This window comes from Temnothorax longispinosus, chromosome 4, assembly GCF_030848805.1.
Source record: "Temnothorax longispinosus isolate EJ_2023e chromosome 4, Tlon_JGU_v1, whole genome shotgun sequence".
NCBI classification, from domain to species: Eukaryota; Metazoa; Arthropoda; class Insecta; order Hymenoptera; family Formicidae; genus Temnothorax; species Temnothorax longispinosus.
Window position 1 is genome coordinate 10,081,361 of NC_092361.1, and position 19,876 is coordinate 10,101,236.

The window sequence follows — 19,876 nt, forward strand, 5'->3', positions numbered from 1 at the left end:
GACTGTGTGAGAGGTTATCCTCACCTGTATAATCATCAAGATAAAAATTTCAAGAATAATTTAATGAAAGAGAATTCGTGGAAAGAAATTGCGTCAATCATGAAAATGTCAGGTAAGATTAATTGGAATAATCTATGACACGTACATCATTTAATAGTTTGAAAACATGTAGTTTCAGAGTGTCAAGTACAATGGACTAGACTACGTGACAAATTTGCCAGAGAAAAACGACAAATGGAAGTAGAAACAAGGAGTGGTAGTGGAGCTAGTCGTCGGACTACATTCGCCTTGTATGAAACTATGTTGTTTTTAGAAAAACACATTAAAAGGAGGCAGTATGTTTGTCTTTGTTATAATCTATTATATTAATCTATCTAGTTTTATTCTATTTAACGTCAAATGGTTCTTTTCAGGTCGTATACTAATGTGTCGAAGCAATCGAAGTGTCCCAAGTTGGCATTTGATATAGAGAGGAATTCAATCGTTGAATCGGAATCACCCATATATGTTTTAAATGAAAATAGCGTGCTACCATCAATATCGACCACTTCATCTACTGCAGGTAACGTTTCTTTTACAACTCCAAATATAATGACTATGGACCGATTCTTTTATTTCGCAGCTCCTTGATCGTCTTTGCCTGTGCAAAACATGCAAAAGTCTTTTTATGAATGGGAAGATTCCTGTTCCAATCATTCGATGGCACGATCAACACCTTCTCCAGCCCTTTTACAAAGTGGATTACAATCAACACCCTCTCCAGCACTTCTACAAAGTGGATTACAATCAACACCCTCTCCAGCACCTCTACAAAGTGGATCACGATCAACACTTTCTCCAGCACTTCTACAAAGTGGATCACGATCAACACCCTCTCCAGCATCTCTAAAAAGTGGATCACAATCAACACCTACACCACCTTTGCAAGAATGTACGCCAAACAAGAAGAAAACCAAGGATTTGAGCAAAATGGAAGAATCTTTCTTTAATTTGACTCAGGTTATGCAGCAACGTTACATGGCTCCACGTAATTCAGGACCTGCAAGCACTGCTGATAATTTATTTGCTTCATTAATAGTTGCAGAGTTGGAAGCCTTACCAGAATCTGAAAGAAGAAGTAGAAAGCAAAGAATTTTACAAATTTTATATGAGCCTTACAATGCCTGTTTATAAGAAAAAAATACATTTTAAAACAATAAATACAGTATTTTACACAAATTACTTATAATTCCTAGCCTATTGTTATAAAATTTATAATTTTATGAGAAGTCAGGTTAATCTTTTAAATTCACGTTAATATTTTAAATTAATTTTCGGGAAGATCTTCTCCATTAAAACCTTTGCGCACGTATGCATACTGCCATATGTCACTTCACCTTCAGGAGTCAAACAATAGTCTTTTAATATATCTCTTTGACTGTATGCTTCAGTTCTTGCTCGATGCGCGCTTGATGGTCTAAGATTTTGAATTCCTGCAGCATTCTCCTTTCGCCATTCTCCAAGAATAACATCACCATTGTTTAATTCCGTATCTATGTAATAACTCGGACAGTATGTCCTCTCTCTTGCTTGCAATTGGTTGTTTTCTGTCATAAGGAAGTTATGGAGACATAAACAAGCCATAATAATTTTGTCCGCACTATCAGGATGCAAAGAGATTGGGTGAGTAAAGATTCTCCAGCGTGCTGCAAGAATTCCAAAACTATTCTCAATTGTCCTTCTGGCCCGCGAGAGTCGGTAGTTGAAAATTGTTTTGTCCTCGGGTAAATTTCGACCAGAATATGGTCTCATCATGTTCTTTGTTAAATGGAATGCTTCATCACCGACAAAAAAACAATATGTCTCTGAATTACTTCCAGGTAATCTTGCTGTACCATCTGGCAAGTCGAGTTGTCTATTGAGGCAGATAGTTTATCGCGTCTATAGTAGGGATGAGAGCCGCGAGGGAAGGGGTGCGCCACCGTCCGGGTAGCATTAGCGACAAGCTGGCGGTCGAGCGCGTGATCGTTCGGGTGTCTTCGGGGGAACTCGGGTCCTTAGCGAAAGCGCCGGGAAGCCTGCGTGCTTCCGTCTCTTAGCCGTCGACTCGAGAGAGTGATAGTCGCGTTAATTCTCAGTGCTATTTTTGCAATAAAGAAAGTTGTCAAAACCTACGCGTCATTAATTCCAGCTCTCCGATCCCTTTCTCTCAACAAAATCCTTAACAGGTTATGGGCCCAGACTACGTAACTGCGGTCTAAAATTGTGAGAAGGGAGAGAGCTCGTAAACGCGCGAGAAGACACGCGGTGTCGGCCATATTATACCGTTCGGTCGAAAAACGTGCGTAGAGTGAATCGACGCGAGTGACTTGCATCGAACAATGTCTCAAGACATCTCCGCACGAAACGTCAAGAAATTTGACGGGACAAACTTCCAAGGATGGAGGTTTCAGATCAACACTCTATTTATGGCACACGAAATAGACGATGTTGTTGACGGCACGCGGACTTTACCGGAGGATCGAACGACGGCCATTGCGAAGACGTGGATTCGTGACAATGCAAAGGCGATGTTCCTGATTTCTACAGCACTGGAACCAGCTCAGCTCGAGCCGTTGCTAGTGTGCGAAACAGCTAAGGAGATGTGGGACAGCTTGTGTCGTATCCACGAGCAAAAATCGGCAACAAATAAATTGCTACTGCTACAAAAACTTCACGAGTACCGCATGGGACCGAGTGATTCGGTTGTGCAGCATATCTCGAAGATTCGAAATTTGGCCGCTCAGATTGAAGACGTAGGTGAAAATGTCTCGGAGCTGACTGTGATAGCAAAAATCCTTGGCAGTTTATCATCGAAATATAGTACTCTTCAGACGGCTTGGGATAATGTCGATCCGGCCCGTCAGACTATCCAGCACCTGGAAGAAAGGCTGATTCGCGAAGAAGCTAGAGTGGGTGCTAGTGAGGACGGTGCAAGTGCATTCGCAGCAGCGAAGAACGATAAAAAGTCGCGCGGAAAGAAAAAGACAAAAGGAAAAAAGGCCAACAAGAACGTTGAGTGCTACAGATGCAACGAGATGGGGCATTACGCTCACGAGTGTCCGTCCAAAAAAGGCGGGAAAAGTGCGGACAGTGAACAGTCACGTGACTGCGCGTTCGTGGTCGAGAAGGCGCGAAGCTCGCGTTGTGAACCGAGTGTGTCGGAAGAGCCAAGCGGGAGACAGCTGCGACAGCTTCTCGCGGTCAGACAAGGTGAGACCTGGCTTACCGACAGTGGTGCGTCGCGTCATATGACATACCGACGCGAATGGCTCACAGACTATCGTCCGATTCGTAATGGTGGAACAGTTGCGCTCGGTGACGGCGATGAGTGTAGTATAACAGGAAAGGGAGTTGTTCACGCACAGAGGCTCGTCGACGGGCTGTGGCGCGAAGCTCGAATTGAGAATGTGCTATATGTTCCGGGGCTAAAGAAAAATTTATTTTCTGTCGGTGCCTGTACTAACAAAGGATATGAAATGACCTTTAAAGACAATCTCGTAAAGATAGTGCGCGATAATGAAGTAATGGCGACTGGTGTGAAACAAGATAACGATATCTATCGCATGTTACTTCGTGTCGTAAAAACTCGCGAAGAGGAGGCAAACGTAGCAGCGTACAATCTACGAGTGTGGCACGAAAGACTCGGCCATGTAAACAAGCGTGCGATACGTGAAATGGCGGAAAAAGGACTTGTGCGTGGAGTGACAATAAACGATAAAAACGACTTTGTATGTGAAATGTGTCAGCTCGGAAAAGCACATCGACAACCGTTCAGCAAGCACGAAAAAGTATCGTCGAAACCAGGCGAAGTTTTTCATACTGATGTCTGTGGGCCGATGTCCGTCGAGACACCAGGAGGTGCAAGATTTTTCTTAACTTTTAAAGACGACGCGACGGGGTACCGTCACGTGTTTTTCTTGAGGCACAAGTCTGATGTTTTTGAGCGATTCAAAATATTCGAAAAGTTGGTGTCCAACAAGTTTGGTCGCAATATGAAAGTCCTGCGATCGGACAACGGGAGAGAATTCTGCAATAAGCTCATGGACGAATATCTTGAGGCTCGTGGCATTAAGAAGGAGAATACTGCGCCATATACCCCGCAGCAAAATGGCCGAGCAGAGAGGGATAACCGAACCATTGTCGAGAGCGCGCGTACAATGATACACGCGAAGAGCTTACCATTAACCTTGTGGGCTGAAGCGGTCAACACTGCTGTGTACGTGCTAAATCGAACCGTATCATCGGGTGGTGAGTCTACGCCTTACGAGAAGTGGGTTGGAAAGAAACCAACGATAAGTCATCTGAGGATTTTCGGCTCCGTGGCATACGTTCACACTCCTAAAGAATTTACAAAGAAATTCGACTTACGCGGTAAGAAGATGCTGTTAGTCGGTTACGAGAACGACTCTACCAATTATCGAGTCTATGATCCGGCAACAAAGAAAGTGAGTGTAACAAGAGATGCAACCTTCAACGAGCGAATCGGTAAGGTAGAGAACGTCGAGGAAGATGAAGCAGACTGGCTAGTGCTAGAACCGGTGAAAGAAGAAGCTCCAGAACGCGACGTCGAGGAGGCAGCTCAGCAGCGCGATGCTGAACCAGAAGGAAGAGGAAATGCAGTACGAGAGGTTGGCAAAAATGATCGTAAAGATCAGATTGAAAAGGAAGGAAGGCAGCCCATGATCGTCGAGACTCCACAACGGGCACTGAGGGATCGGGAGACACTTCGTCCATCGACAAGGTACAAATATGAAGCCGACCTTGCCGAGTACATTACGCCAAAGTCGTACGAAGAAGCAACTCATAGCACTGACGCCGCGCAGTGGGTGCGTGCTATACAAGAAGAGTTGAAAGCGCACGAGACTAACAACACTTGGTCTATCGTGCCCCGAACACCTGGAATAAAAACGATCGATTCCAAGTGGGTGTTCAAACTCAAAGATGATTCAACGGAAGTTGGAAAACAACGATTCAAGGCAAGATTGGTCGCCCGAGGGTTCCTGCAGAAAGAAGGAGTGGACTACACAGAGACGTTTGCACCGGTCGTGCGATACGACTCACTTCGTGTACTGCTGGCAGCTGTGGCCGAGAAGGACCTCGAGCTGCTGCAGTTTGATGTCCAGACAGCTTTCCTATATGGCGAATTGAAGGAGGACATCTATATGGAAGTTCCCGAAGGACTGAAGATAAATGGTGATCCGAAGGAAGTGGTGTGCAAATTAAATAAATCCTTGTACGGCCTCAAACAAGCACCTCGGTGCTGGAACGAGAAGTTCCTTGAGTTCTTGAGCCGTTTTGATTTAAAGTGCAGTGAGGCGGACCAATGCATCTTCATAGGACAAATTAACGGTGAAACGGTTTTTATAGCGCTATTTGTAGACGACGGACTCGTCGCAGCAAAATCTAAGTCAACGTTAAAGTTTATATCGAGTCAATTACGGGAAGTATTTGCAATAAAAATTGGCGATTCAAACTCCTTTGTTGGAGTACAGATAGAACGTGATAGGGAGAGAAAAACTCTCACGATTCATCAAAGCTCGTATGTAGAAAGAATTTTACAAAAATTCGGAATGTGTGATGCGAAACCGATAAGCATGCCAGCTGATCCGCACGTGATTCTGAATCCGGTCGAAAGAGAACGACGTGATGTCAAGTATCGTGCCTTATAGAGAGGCGGTCGGGTCCTTGGTTTTCCTAGCAGCAGTGTCTCGCCCCGACATAGCATTCGCGGTAAATTTGGTGAGCAAATTTCTAAACAATCATAGTGTCGAGCATTGGCGAGCAGTTAAGCGCATTTATGCGTATCTTAAAGGAACAAAAGATTTCGGTATAGAGTATAAAAGCGGCGGTAGCGAGCTGGTAGGTTTTTCGGATGCGGATTACGCAAACGACATAGAGACGCGCAGGTCAACAACGGGTTATATATTTTTTATGTCAAACGGACCAGTGTCGTGGTCAACCCAAAGACAAAAACTAGTCGTGCTTAGCACAACCAAATCAGAATATGTGGCGGCTGCGACAGCCACTAAAGAGGCTATTTGGTTAAGAAAACTAGTCGGCGATCTCGGGTATTCTCGCGATCGCGAATTAAAACTGTATGTAGACAATCAAAGTGCGATACGCTTAGTGAAAAACCCAGTTTTTCATAAGCGTACTAAACACATAGACATACGCTACCACTACATACGCGAAAAGTTCGAAAGCCACGAGATAGTGGTAACGTATGTCCCATCGGAGTTACAGCGTGCCGACATCCTAACAAAAGCACTGCCAAAAGAGAGATTCAGGAAGCTATGCGATTTAATTAACGTAGCTTCAGTATACGAACGACGCTCAAACGGCGGTAGTATTGAGGCAGATAGTTTATCGCGTCTATAGTAGGGATGAGAGCCGCGAGGGAAGGGGTGCGCCACCGTCCGGGTAGCATTAGCGACAAGCTGGCGGTCGAGCGCGTGATCGTTCGGGTGTCTTCGGGGGAACTCGGGTCCTTAGCGAAAGCGCCGGGAAGCCTGCGTGCTTCCGTCTCTTAGCCGTCGACTCGAGAGAGTGATAGTCGCGTTAATTCTCAGTGCTATTTTTGCAATAAAGAAAGTTGTCAAAACCTACGCGTCATTAATTCCAGCTCTCCGATCCCTTTCTCTCAACAAAATCCTTAACATTGTCCATTAAGCAGAGCTTGTCCAAAATTGGATCGGGAAAAAACACCAGCGTCATTGTTGCTTTCGTAAGCTCCAACGTCTACAAGTGTAAACTTGTATTCAGAGTCGCAGGCTGCCATCAGCACAATGCTGAAAGTTTTTTTGTAATTATAGTACAAGCTTCCAGAATTGGGCGGTGCGTCAATTTGCACATGCTTGCCATCTACGGCCCCTATACAATTTGGGAAGTTCCAGTTACTCCAAAAGCCATTGCAAATTTTTATCCACTTGTCTCTGGTTGGGGTCCGCAATATAAAGGTGCCAGTACGTTTATTAATATATCGCAAGTTTCTTTTACCACCTTATAAACCGTTGATTCGCCAACACGATAGGCTAACGCAATAGACAGTGGCAAATCTTCAGTTGCAAGATATCTGTAATATTGAAAAGTTGGATTATTCAATGAGCACAACAATCAAACGGGCACAGTAGAAAGTGTGCCGCAATCAACGGTACAAGTACGTCAATTATTTCGTGTTAAAGTATTCAATGAAGGATAGTTGACGTAGCCTACGTACATAGTATCTTATTTACTTATAAATAAAATATTGCGTACCTGAGAGTAATAGCGAGTCTCTGCTCCGGTTCCAAAGCTCTCTAATTTCTTTTCATCAAATGTACTCTCATTTTTTCGAGCAAATTGTTAAAAAGTGGTAATGTCATTCGGGTGTATCGAAAAAACATCACCGAATCTGATTTCATTTCTTGCAGCAAATTCATATAATCTCCTTGATTGTTACGTTGACAGTTGATGGGACGGGCCCACCACTTTCTGTTAGCCCACTTTTTTTATTTCTCTTGGCGACGCAGCAATATGAGACCAGCACCCAGAACCAAAAGTCCCAGCAACATTTTCTCTCCATCATCCATAATTCAGGAAAAATGTTCTACAAAAATATTTTCTTTGTTGATTATCCTGCATAAAATTTGCATGAAATTTTTTCATTCAAAGCGGCTTTTACATAAAAAAAAATTGAATTAAAAAATAAATAAACTAGTATATAAACTCAAAAATAATAAATTAAGTTTTGAGGTTATAAATGACATTCATTGCTTTAATGATTTTGTAGTAATAAGATATAAATATATACTGGTTTACTTTGTGAATTATAAAATATTAAAACATATGATATTGTAAATATATTGTTATCAACATATACTTACTTTTCACAATAGAACGTATACAATACAAAAGGGAAAATGCAGCAAATAGCACTTGACACTTTAGAATATATTTTCGCGCAATTGCTTTAAAAATTTCATCCTTACGAAATTTTTCACCATTACGGCTTACGTCTTTCGTCGAAATATGTAGAGGGGAATAGTCGACTCTGATTGGTGGATTTCCTTACGATTTACGTTTTACGTCTTCCGTCGATTCGTGTGTGAAGGCCTGATGATGATTGGTCGAAGCTTACAGCTTACGGCAGTCGTGTGTGATGGCGCTCACGTATTACGGTTACGATTTACGTCTTACGTCTTCCGTCGATTCGTGTGTGAAGGCCTTAAGTGGTTACGGAATACGAGCTTAGCGGGCAGCGTCTCGAAATTGGCATGACCACGGTTGTATATACAGGTTGGATAACTCTGGTGGTGGGGGAAGGGTCCGCTAACGTTTCTATTTTGTGTTTCTCTTTGTGGTTCGCAGCGATCGGAGAGTTTTTTTTAAGTTTGGCGCGTTACCGTGATACCGTGATCTGTTTGTGCTGTGTGTAACCGTAATTACTGAAATTCTTATGAGTAAAGAGAAATTATACGAGATAAAAATAGGGAAAGCCTGTGCTGTACCCAAATGTAATGTGCTGCACAAGATGATAAAACGATCTATGTTTAAAGTGCCGTCAAACAAAATCGAGAGAAAGAAATGGGCAGCGGCGTTACTTGAAATCAAGAGTTTGAAAGCGTCTCATGCGTGCGTGCGTGTGTGCGTGTGTGTGTGCGCGTGTGCGTGTGTGTGTGCGCGTTTGCGCGTGTGCGCGTGTTCGTGCGCGTGTTCGTGCGCGTGTGCGTGTGCGTGTGCGTGTGCGTGTGTGTGTGTGTGTGTGAGTGTGTATACCTTGTAAATGGGTATCAATGCTCTGACTTCCGTAAATGGAGATATCTCTCAATTTTTTTGTAATGTAGAGTGTCATTAAAGGAAGGTTGGTGTTGAATTTGGCGAAGATCGGTAAAGGGATTCATTTTGAAGTCAAATTAATAAATACATACTAATAATTATGTATTAAATAAAATAAGCTTCCTCATAGAGGAGCTTTGTGAGCACAATAAAAAGCAATGTGCAAATTTCTAATTTGCACACTTAAAAATGGTGAGAAAGCAATGTGCAAATTCTTTTCCAGTATACGTATCAACAGCCTCGACGCCCTCGACTGGATCGAAGAGCAATATCAAATACTCCTGCAAACATTGCCACTGTGCAACTCGCTGTCGATCCTGGAAATGCTATCTCGTTGATATCACTCTCTTCATATCCAGAAAACTTAGTTTCGTCCGTGCTGCTGTCTAGAGATCCACAACAGTCTAGTTCGTCTACAGAGTTGTTTGCAGATTCTCAAAACTGTGCATTACCTGCGCTGGTCAGTTCAAATCCAGAAAAGCATTCGGTTAGGCAGTTTTCTGCAAATCCTCAAAGCTCTACTTTGTCTGGCAGAAAATAACATTCTGCGAATTCTCTAAATTGTATCTCGTCCGTGTCATTCTTTGTTGATTCAGGAAATATTGACCTAGATGTTAATTTCAACGTGAAGAAATCTTTCTCGCCGAATGGTAAGATTTTTTGTACCATAATACTCTTCACCGAAAATATCATTTTGTTTGCAAAATTGTTTTATGTTGTATAGTGAGTATGATAGGCAAACGCGATTAGATCGAATTAGGAAAGTAAAGAAATTCGTACGTGCTTTTTTGTAAACATTTTTTTTATTAATCAATGACGACAATTAAAGTTATTATATTGCGTTGTAGCTGTATGTATCGGGGAAAATCGTGCATTCAATGTTCCAAAACCCTGGTCGGGCTCAGAAATAATGACTGAACTTGGAACAAATATTATATTTTCACACGTAATCACGTTGTCAAACAACGACACTACTCCAGTATTAAAAAAGTCTGTTACCGTCGATCTGTGGAATGGCCGTATTCATTATTATGTTCATGGTATAGCATTAAATCTTGATGAAAATACACAGCTACTCCCACGAGTTCTTGAGAATATCAAAGCACTTTCAGCAATTTTGTTGAAATTTGACTGTATGCGGATATGCAAAGGAATGACGTTAATCGAAATATGTGTGATGAAAGAGAATGCAATCAAAGACTCTCTAAATTATTGGCCAGGCATTGATTGTTCATTATTAACAAAATATAAAAAATCCGATGTGTCCAAAAAAACTTCAGAAAATTTTGAAACAACGACAAATGCGAAACTCTAAAAATAGAATAATGAATCGCATTTGAAACGTGGTCAGATTCACGCAATCAGGATAAAATTACTATTTTGAAAAAAAACTTATCCAAGAAAGGAAGACAAAAAACCGCTATTATATTCTGGTTGTGGTAGCGAATAACTTGTTATATTCGCATGAAGTAAAAAATTAATCGAAAGTACACTATTATTTCGCCAACACATAATAATAAACAATTAAAATTTATTTAATCGACTAAATTGGCTAGATGTCATGACAATTCGACCACTGGTTTTGGTCAGATATTAATTGTCAAATTTCGACCATGGGTTTTGGTTTTTTCTAAATTGATATAATTTTTTATACTTATATATATAAGCATCTAATTTTTAAATAATTTAATTTAATAATTTAATTTAATTATTTAAAAATGAGGTGCTTATACATATATAGGTTCTCAGCAAATCCGTCGTCTATAGCTTGAGCTTTTATTTGTCCCAAAAATGTTCTAAACTCGACGGGTGCGAGCCACAATCAATTTTTGTCTACGCATTAATGACATATTTGATGTCTTAAATCGAAAAATGCCCAATGAAGGGCTGACCCCAGGATCACATGATTTCAAGGTGGGACAGAAGATGTAAAAAGTTTGTAAAATATATGAAACGTTGATAAATATATAAAACTTGTTAATATGTATATGACATCTATAAATATATAAAAACTATAAATAAGTAAAATTTATAAATAAAAAGTATGTATTCAGGAATCCCAAGGAGAACAGAAATGTCAAAATAATGTCAATTTGATGTCATTGACCAAAAAATGACGAAATTAACATCATTTTTTGGTCAATATAACGTCAAATTGATATCATTTTGACATTTCTGTTCTCCTTGAGATGTTTCGATTATTTTCAGTCTTAGAATCCGATTTGAAATGGCTCAATGATTGGGAAACTTTGATGAACAATGGCGAAATAGATAGTAGTGATTTTTTGACGAAAGACACTGCTGAAGAGTTGTGTCTGTCCTTGTTATCAAGGATGGATCTTTGCAATTATTTGATCAATCGATACAATTTCAAATATTTATTAACCGGAAAAGTAAATCAGGATAATTTGGAGGTAACCAGTAAAAACTTGTTTTGCCATGTAGTACAAATTTTGCCCAAGTTGTAAGTCTTCGGTTTCTTTTAAAAATTTGATAAAAATTTTTTGGCACGATTCGGCAAGCGGTCGGGTGCAACGATCATCCTAGCTGTTCAACGTTCCTTCATCTCTACAAGATACTGTCCGTATACAGTGTCTTAAAACCGCCAAAATATGGTAACTGCAGCGTCATAGAAAAAACCGCCTCAACTGCTGATCACAATTAGCGACTTAAAACAAATTTACGACTCTAAAAACTCGAAATACACCAAAGCGCGACAACAATTGAAACACAAGCTAGACACAATAATAAGGAACGACGAGTGGGAGGTTGACGATGTACTCGGCACGGAACATGATCATTCCCTTGTACCCGTCTTCGATTGTGTAATCTATTATGTCACAGGTTTTCACGAAAATTAATTTATTCGTATACAGTGTTTTTTAAATAGCGCTCACTGATCACATATAGCGCTATTTTTTATTAAAAACTGAGACCTAAAAAAATCCTGAACCATTTTTTTATACAATGTTCAATGAAGTAATTATTGAGTAAAGTTAATACAGTCAGCCTCGACAATGAGCCACGTCCTGGTAGTAAGCGCTCACGCAGACTATGACTATAAACTACTATGACTAGACTACTATGACTGTATGATTAGTAGGTAGCTATTTAAAAAATTAGAAACTTGCACATTACTTCCTCATCATTACAGATCGCTACCATTGCTCCTATTTTATTTCGCTCACAAAGCTCCTCTTATAAGGAAGCTTATTGTATTTTATTTGATGCATAATTATTAGTATTTATCAGTTTGGCTTCCTCATAGTTGGGAAATGTTGGGAGGTTGGAAAATGTTTTCTCCAGTTTCTAATGAAATTCTGCTCCAATTGCAGGGTATTTGTGTAAACAAATTCTAAAACGTTATAACACTTATCCTCTGCATGTCGCACCGCTTTGATTGAAGCTACTCCTGAATCTTTGTCTGTATCGAAATTAATCGATTTGAAGAATCGTGGAGCATTGATTCACGCCAACCTGAATTTTTTTAATTTAATAAAACACGTAGAGTCATGCTTTGTTAAACATGCCACTTCTCCTAATGTATTTGATGAAACTATTGAAGACACTTTATCAACCTACGACTTTTCTTTCCCGTGTAAATTACATGCAGCAGATATTTTGTCCTATACGCTTTGTTATTACGTGCATCTACGTATGAGGCAATTTACTCATAAAGAAAACAAAAAACAGGACAAAAAATTCGTGCCACAAAAAAAGATGTCAAAATTAACAAATAAGTGATATTTGTTTTAAGTTGCACTAATTAATAATAAAAAATTCTTTACTTTTAAATTCTATAACTCTTTATGTATTTATTTAATAAAATCAACCTTTCTTCATATATCCTATAACTGGCCACTAAAAGTAATAATTATTTTCATTTTGTAATTGTGGGAAAATAGGGACGCAATTGCGAATACGTTTAAACGAGTTTATTACACGGCGGCGGTCAGATACAGAGAGAGAGAGAGCTTGCTCGCAATCGGGATACATATATATGTATATCAGTGGAGGGGGATAGACGGCGTAGCGTTACGCAAGTAGTTCCCTCGCGTGGCTGCGCGCTGCGTCCTTAGGGCACGCTAATAATACATGCACGGCTTGTTTCCTGTGTGGGAGCTTTTTGATTCTCTAACACCCCCTCTCAAAAAGATACCTGTAACAGAGCGAACAAACACAAAAAAAAAACGAAATAGTTAGTACTCCATGCCCATGTTTTTGGTACAATTTTGATGTAAGGTTGTATTCAATCCTTTAGTGAGTACGTCCGCCGTCGTCTCTTCGGTTGGGAGATACTCCATTTTTATTTCCTTCCTTTTGATTACTTTACGAATGAAATGATAGCGGAGATCAATATGTTTGGCTCGTTTGTGCAGGACAGGGTTTCGAGCCATATTGCCAGCTCCTTGATTGTCGTTGTAGATTGTTATTGCTGGCTGCTTACTTATGATCCCTGATAAGAACGCTCTTAAGTGTACAGCCTCCTTGGCTGCTTCTGACAGTGCGACGTACTCGGCTTCTGTACTGGACATCGCCACAGACTTTTGCTTGCGTGACATTCAACTAATTGCTGTGTTTGCCATCTTGAATACGTAGCCTGTGTAAAAACGTCGGTGGTCTACATCTGCACCCCAATCTGCATCAGCAAATCCAACTAAAGATTCGTTCGTCTTCTTGAATACCAATTTAGCGCGTTTCGTTTCTTGAAGATACCGAAGGACACGTTTTGCCGCTTTCCAGTGTTCAGGTCCATAGTTTGAATTATACTGTGCTAAGGCACTGACGGCGATGTCAGGGCGAGTTAATACTGCGAGATACATAAGAGATCCGATTAAACTTCGGTATGGTATTTTTTACATCTCTTTCAGCTCGACGTCGTTTCTTGCAGTCGGTCATGTTAAATTTTTCGAGCACTTCCTCGGTATATTTTTCTTGGTCCATGGTAATGCTATCGTTGGTTTGAATAAACCGAATTCCAAGGCAATGGTAAATTCTTCCAAGATCTTTCATTTTAAAGCTGGATAATTGCCTTTTGATTTCATCCATCTTCTTAATGTTGCTTGCAGCGATGATGACATCATCGACGTATATCACCAAGATTATATCGTTTTCATCCTGCAGTATGTACACGCAGTTATCGGCTTCAGACTGTTTGAAGCCCATCGACTTCAATTTTTCATCGAGTTTAGTGAATCACTGGCGTCCGGATTGCTTCAATCCGTACAACGCCTTATTTATCTTGAGCACCTTGTTTTTGGGAATTCTTCGTAGCTCTTCTTCACTCAGTATACTCGATAGGTGCTCCGGTATTTCCATATACAGCTCCTCTTCTATTTCGCCGTTCAGGTACGCGCTGACAAAATCCAGCTAGTGGACTTTGAGCCCTTTTTCTACCGCAAAAGCCATGACAAGCCTTATTGATTCGGGCCGTGCCACGGGGGCAAATGTCTCGTTGAAGTCAGTGTAACGACATTGCGTAAATCCTCTTGCCACCAATCGGGCTTTTCGACGCTCGATTGAACCATCCGCATTCAACTTGGTACGTAAGACCTATCGGCAACCGATAACCTTTCGATCTTTCGGCCGGTTGACGACAGTCCATGTCTCATTTTTCATGAGTGCGTCGAACTCCTTTCTCATTGCGGCCTTCCATTCATCCGCTTCAGGTATGGTCAGGGCGACCTTGACGCTCGTCGGATCGAAGTTGGTCAATCCGACGAATTCTTCGTCGTTGGATTCTTCTTCGGTGCTCGAGGTAATGACCTCGTTTGATTCCTCTTCTGCGGTGATATCCTCAAGTTCTTCTTCGTCTTCAGTGGCGACGTCTGATTCAATTTCCGTACGAGGTACATTATTTAGTCGCTCTCTTGGAGCTTTGACTGCGACTCTGCGTAGTACTTTCTTCGGCCTCCCTGGACGGCCATTCCTTATAAAAATTGGACGACCTGGTGCTGGGGCAAATCCCAAGATGTCCGAGTCGCTGGACGAGGGTTGCTCTTGTTCAGACAGGGGGGTGTTCTTCTTCAGACGAGGGTTGCTCTTCTTCAGACGAAGGTCGCTCTTCTTCAGACGAGTCGATGCTGTAGAAATCGTCAGTTAAATTTTCGCCATTAAAAATGATATCTTCTCGTTGTACCGGGTCGACATTTGTGCGGTCTCGTTCTTTTGCACACATCAGTAGCATAATGTCGTCATCTATAATCTCTCCGGTATTTTCATTTGCTAGGAACTCATCCAGGAATGATACGTCATGGCTTTTTAATATTTTACGGGACTTTGGATCCCACATCCTGTATGCCTTGGGAGTAGGTGAGTAGCTGATGAAGATGCATCTATTTGTTTTCGGGTCAAATTTCCCGCGTTTACCACTTTTATCAAGCACATGTGCCACTCTTCCAAACGGCTGGAGGTGATATGCTGTTGGCTTCTTTTCGGTCCAAGCTGTGTAGGGTAAATTTCCGTCCAACGTCCTGCATGGACATCGATTTCGTATGTAGGCTGACGTCAATATAGCCTCGGCCCAAAATTTCGGTGGTAGGCCCGCCTGGATCAGCATGCATCTAGCCATTTCGATTAGTGTCTGATTGAAGCGCTTGGCTACGCCATTTCTGGCGTATATTCGGTGGTAAGCTTGTAACGATGCACCCCCAAAAGTGCATCGTCCCGGCACGAACACCCGGCCGAGACCGCCCGGCCGACCATCCGCAGGGCAAAGACAGGGCACGGTGTGCCCACTTTATTTTAATCGCTAGCATGTATTGGCAGGAAGTCCGCGAACGGACTTAATGCGGCAACCGCCTCACCGCGCCGAGCGGTGCCGAAGGCGGCCGAAGACCGCCGAGCGCGATCGCGGCGCCGTAATCCCCGATCGTTCCGCCGCACCGGCCCGGCGCTCGCGATCACCGTCGCTGCCCCCACCACGACGCGACGCTGCACAGTGGGGACAAATAGAAATTTACTGTTCAAAAATCGCTACAGACCGTAATTCTTAACCGATCGAGACCTTTTTTTTTTAAATTAATTGTTAATAAATTTCCCACAAAACTGTGGAGTTCGATTTTTTAAAAAGACTCTTTGAAATGTACAATATTAATAACAATTTGAAAATTATTTTAACCTGAAGTTGAATTAGAAGAATTAAAGTTACTTTTGCATTGAGCTAGCTTACGTAACAGTTTTTGAGGTCACTAAATACGAATCTGTTAGAAACAAATGTTAGAATTAATATTTGACTATTGACAGTCGTCAAATTAAAAAAATGCATGTTTTGGCTGAATATATTCTTTTACTCGAATTATTTTGCATTTGTTTCATATTTATTTATTTATTACTATATATATATATATATATATATATATATATATATATATATATGTATATATATATATATTTCACAACGTTTCGGTCCAAATTCGGACCCTCTTCAGGTGAACTCTTTCACAAGCATTCGACAGGCAATTCGTGACACTGTACCCGCAAGTCAGAAACCGAAGACTAGGCAGAAAAGGAATTCCATTTTTGTATTGCGATCGCTTAAATATTATAAATAACAAAGGAACTATAAAAGTAAAAAATCTAAATGACTTACATGATTTGTGCGTTGTCAGTAAAATATAATAATGTCAGTGTTAGTAAAATATAGTGTAAAAAATAATAAGAAGTCGAAGTAGTATAAAATTAAATGTGTATATATAGAGCGTGTTTAGGAAGCACGTTTGTATATCCCGATTGCAAAAAAAATAAATGTAAAAAATGTAAAAATAAATAAATAAATAAATAAACATATATTTTTACATTTATTTTTTTCGTTTTTTTGCTTTATATTTTTTTAATCTGTCGCTAAAAAGGTTTTGTAATATAGTAACAATTTTTATATTGTTACAATAAAAAGAAAATATTATGCAATTACTCTTGTATTAGTAAATTCTGGGCTTCAGGATCAATGGTCCTTACTTTTTTTGTCGACAAGTTTCTGAGACAAGTAATTAATGGATCTGAAGAAATTAATAATTTATGCATAATATCTTCGTTTGTTAGTAAGCGAGAACATTTTCTTGTATTGTAAAGACGAAAACGTTTGAAATCTTTATTTCGAGCTTCTGCGGCTTCCTCCGATAACTGTCCAATTGCAAGATGAAAATATCGAATAACGTCAGCCCCATGTAAAAGTATTTTATGTACTGTAGCGGGCATGTAATACCATGGATAAAGACTCACGTACAATTGTGCAGTTTCAAGAGCAAATACTTCGAATTTAGACGAATCTACAGGCTTTCCACAAGCTAATACTTGTAAAATAACGCTGAATCTTGCAATTAACCTTTTATCTACTCCTGTTATTTCTGATGTTGCTTTAGGATCAGCGAAGAAACGACGCGCTGTATTACCGTCATTGGATGATCCATGTCCATGTTTCGGTTTGTCAACTATTAAGCCCATTCTTTCTTTAAATCCATCAGATATCCGTTTTTTGCACTTTTTGTCAGTTTTTTTTGTATTTGAGTAATAGCAGCAGTTTTACAAAAGTCTAAGCGATAAGAAATGTGAAAAATACACTCCATGAAACGGATCCACGCATGCAAAGTTGAAAGACCAAATTCATAGTTTTCAACCTTTTTAGGCTTATTTTGAACTATATTTAAATTATTCATTTGGCTCGGTTGAGCACCGCATATGTAACATGTCGCAGCGGATGGAGTTTCCGTAAGTGCCTGACACACCTTTCCGTCAACCATAGTTAATTTCATGTTTGCTTTCACCTTATATATTCCATCTTCAGTTTCTATTTCAATTGGAACCAAATTCTTAATTTTTTCTTTCATCTCTTAAACTTCAAGCAAAGTTTTCTCTTTCGTCTCTTTAGCGAATTCAAACTTAATGGGCCTGCAATATTTAGTAGCAGCAGGCTGGGGATTTTTCCAAATGTCTTCATTTGTAGACGTATCCCTCAGGCAGAGCGGTACCATAGATATTGCAAAAATCGTTTCATCACTAGTTTTACAATCTTCGAACTTCTGTTTATATTCACTTTGATCGGATGATCCGTCACATCCCCATTTTAGTATTAACTCTAGTTCACATCTTCTATCGTTAATAGGAGGTAGAGAAACACAAGATGTTTTAATTAGTCTTTTAACTGTATGTTCAATAAGTGATTGGAGATCGACGGATGCACCCTTTTCAGTTACCTGTACAGATTCTGGATAGCATTCCTTTTTTGCTACACTTAAATTTTTGTACAACAGATAAATATTTGCATTCCTTTGTGCAGCTTTGATTCGAATGTGCTCGTATTGATATTTTGTAAGTTTCGCATCTTCTATCAAAGCTACAGCTTCATCAGCAGTATACGGTACAATAGGTAAGTCACTTTTCTCATTAGTAGCATCTTCTGACCGCAATAGCTGACTTATTGTGTTAGCCAATTTTTTTCTATTAGTTGTTCGTAGCGTACGTAAAAAAACTTCTTCAATCTCTAATTCAGAATATTTGTTTTCAATTTCGATTAATCTCCTTCTTTTTGTGGAACTTGAAAAAGTCAAAAATTCTCCACCTGATGGTCTTCTTCGTTCTTTTTCACATTCGGTTAACTTTATTTCAAAATTACATTGCAGCCACTTTTCATATTTTTTATTAAACACTTGTCTCTGGTGTAAAACATTTTTCAACTTTGTTTTAAAATTTTTTATGTAGCCATTTCGCAATTTTGTCTCTATTGCTAAATGCAATTCAGATCCTATATTGTATACAGCTATTAAATGCTGTAGTAAGTCTTCCTCCATAGCATTACCGTTTTCAAGCAAAAAATTACACAATATTTTATGAGGTACTGCAAAAGTATCCATAATAACGTTTCGGCTCCACTGTGAAAAAGAAAGAAAAATATATTTAATTGATCGTTAAAGGAAACCAAAAAAGAAAGGAGAGAGCTCACCTCAAGATCTGCAGCAGTCAAAAAAGTACAAGAATTAACAAGTCGTAGCAGTCAGGCGTGAATTCGAAGAGTCGCACATATAAAAAATTAGATGCGAGAATAAATTTCAGTCATACGCGTGTCGGTTGGAAACAAAGTGAGACAGCGAGTCGCAAGTATGTAGGTCAGAAACGTTATTATAAACAAAGTAACAGAAGGTCAAAACCAAAAGTTAAATATTATTTATGATGGACAAGTATGCGTGGTGCTTCCTAAACACGCTCTATATATACACATTTAATTTTATACTACTTCGACTTCTTATTATTTTTTACACTATATTTTACTAACACTGACATTATTATATTTTACTGACAACGCACAAATCATGTAAGTCACTTAGATTTTTTACTTTTATAGTTCCTTTGTTATTTATAATATTTAAGCGATCGCAATACAAAAATGGAATTCTTTTTCTGCCTAGTCTTCGGTTTATGACTTGCGGGTACAGTGTCACGAATTGCCTGTCGAATGCTTGTGAAAGAGTTCACCTGAAGAGGGTCCGAATTTAGACCAAAACGTTGTGAAAATATATATATATATATATATATATATATATATATAGTAATAATTAAATAAATATAAAACAAATGCAAAATAATTCGAGTAAAAGAATATATTCAGTCAAAACATGCATTTTTTTAATTTGACGACTGTCAATAGTCAAATATTAATTCTAACATTTGTTTCTAACAGATTTGTATTTAGTGACCTCAAAAACTGTTACGTAAGCTAGCTCAATGCAAAAGTAACTTTAATTCTTCTAATTAATTCAACTTCAGGTTAATATAATTTTCAAATTGTTATTAATATTTTACATTTCAAAGAGTCTTTTTAAAAAATCGAACTCCACAGTTTTGTGGGCAATTAATTAAAAAAAAAAAACGTCTCGATCGGTTAAGAATTACGGTCTGTAGCGATTTTTGAACAGTAAATTTCTATTTGTCCCCACTGTGCGCCGCCGCGACGCGTATATAAGCCCGGCGTCGCTGGCACAATTCGCGATTCCTGATCATCCGTCTCACCGACCACACCGATCCTGAGTTTCCACATTAAGGACGTTCT

The 19,876-nt window shown here is 39.6% G+C and overlaps 1 protein-coding gene and 1 pseudogene across 1 annotated transcript in view; both read right to left on the reverse strand.

The window, feature by feature from the left end:
* The window catches only part of LOC139812081 (cilia- and flagella-associated protein 58), a 346,663-nt gene that overhangs the window by 23,922 nt on the left and 302,865 nt on the right, over positions 1-19,876 (reverse strand). The window lies entirely within an intron of this gene.
* LOC139811416 (uncharacterized) lies at positions 6,674-14,001 on the reverse strand (annotated as a pseudogene).